Below are 1,626 nucleotides of genomic sequence, written 5' to 3'. Positions count from 1 at the left end.
AATGGAAGATAAGAAAAGACGATTGTTGTTCAACCTGAACTATTCACGCCAAACGTACAGAAAGCAGCACAACTAGATGATTAGAATACGACTCGACTCTCACAAAACGCAATCAACACTCTCTCGGTAACACCACTCGCAAGCTCTGCTTCTCCGCTGGCACGCTGCGTCCCGACTCCCGCGCTGCTTCCCGACTCGCACGCTGCTTCTCGACTCGCACGCTGCTTCTCGATTCGCTCTGGCCGTTGTAGCATTCCATTGTCTTTTACCAGGCCCACCGCACACGTGTTCTGCAGACGCTCGTGGCCAGGGTCACGTAGGTCTTTTCTACGAACTATGCACTTGAAAAGACCGACGACACATTGATGGGGCCGACGGTGCCTCGGCTCTCGCGACATTGTTTATGGTTCGCCCGATATCTCTTAGGCCTTTCGTCCACGATACTACATTCTGTATGTTTAGTTTGGAACGTCTGCCCATGAGCCAATAGAACTTTTTAAGTTTGTCCTTTAGTTGCTTAGTTTTGTCAGTGATGTCGTTTTACCATGTTAATATCCTGTCCAGGGTCATGCCCAGGTATCGGACTGAGACCCTGCTAGGAACTGTTGCATTGTTGATGGTGACCTGGGGGCAGGTTTTTTTCGGAGCGTGAAGGTTACATGTGAGAATTTCTTTTCGTTAATTTTGAAGCCCCATTTATGAAACCACTTTTCCATGGAATCGAGACTTCGCTGGAGTGTGGATGAGGCTATTAGCCGGTCAGCGTGGGTAGCTAATAACGCTGTGTCGTCTGCAAATGTCGCTATTGTTATATCGTTTGATATAGGTAGGTCGGCAGTGCAGATGGAGTACAGTAGGGGTCCGAGGACACTACCTTGAGGTATGCCGGATTCTATTGGGAATGGTGCGGAAGTGGCGTCTAGGCATTTAACCATGAATTGTCTATTGGTTAGGTAGGATTTTAGGATGGAGTAGTAGGGGTGAGGTAGGATCTTTTTAAAATGTATAATAGCCCTTCATGCCATACCTTGTCGAATGCCTGTTGGATGTCTAGGAAAACCGCTGAGCAATATTTTTTCTTTTCGAGTTGGCTGATCGTATGGGTTATGCGATGGATTTGCCCTACTGTTGAATGTTGTTTTTGGAAGCCGAATTGGTGATCTGGGAGTGTTTTCAAGTTCTCTAGGAGTGGGAGGCGTCGATTCGTGAGCATCTTCTCGAATAGTTTAGACAGGGTAGGTAAAAGACTGATTGGGCGATAGGAACTGGTTTCGTATATCGGTTTACCGGGTTTAGGGATGAGGGTAATCAATGAGATTTTCCAGGCCTTCGGATAGTGTTCAAAGCGGAGAATAGCATTAAAAATCGATGTGATGAGTGCGATCCCATTTATGGGAAGTTCCTTGATTGCTTTATTGCCTATTAGGTCGTGCCCTGCTACTTTCCTGGAATTTCGGCAATTGATTGATTCCATAATCTCTGCAGAAGTGAAGAGTTCAATAGGAGGAAACATTTGGAAAGGAGAGTGCAGGTATTCAGTTATGTCCGCGGCAGCTTTGGTGGAATGGGGTTTAAATACTTTAGACAAGTATTTAGCAAATAGGTTGGCTATTTCTATAGGGCTGC

General features: G+C 46.2%; 1 long non-coding RNA gene across 1 annotated transcript in view; it reads left to right on the top strand.

Moving 5' to 3' along the window:
* LOC117152600 overlaps nucleotides 1-1,330 on the top strand; it is a 15,736-nt gene extending 14,406 nt beyond the window's left edge. Inside the window, exon 3 of the long non-coding RNA XR_004462998.1 lies at nucleotides 867-1,330. This is a non-coding gene — a long non-coding RNA (uncharacterized LOC117152600). The remainder of the gene's footprint in view (nucleotides 1-866) is intronic.
* The last annotated feature ends 296 nt before the right edge of the window (nucleotides 1,331-1,626 follow it).

This window comes from Bombus impatiens, unplaced genomic scaffold (genome assembly GCF_000188095.3).
Source record: "Bombus impatiens unplaced genomic scaffold, BIMP_2.2 scf_0082, whole genome shotgun sequence".
Lineage (NCBI taxonomy): Eukaryota > Metazoa > Arthropoda > Insecta > Hymenoptera > Apidae > Bombus > Bombus impatiens.
Note: the sequence above shows the minus strand (reverse complement) of the source record. Positions and strands in the feature narration are given on the sequence as shown.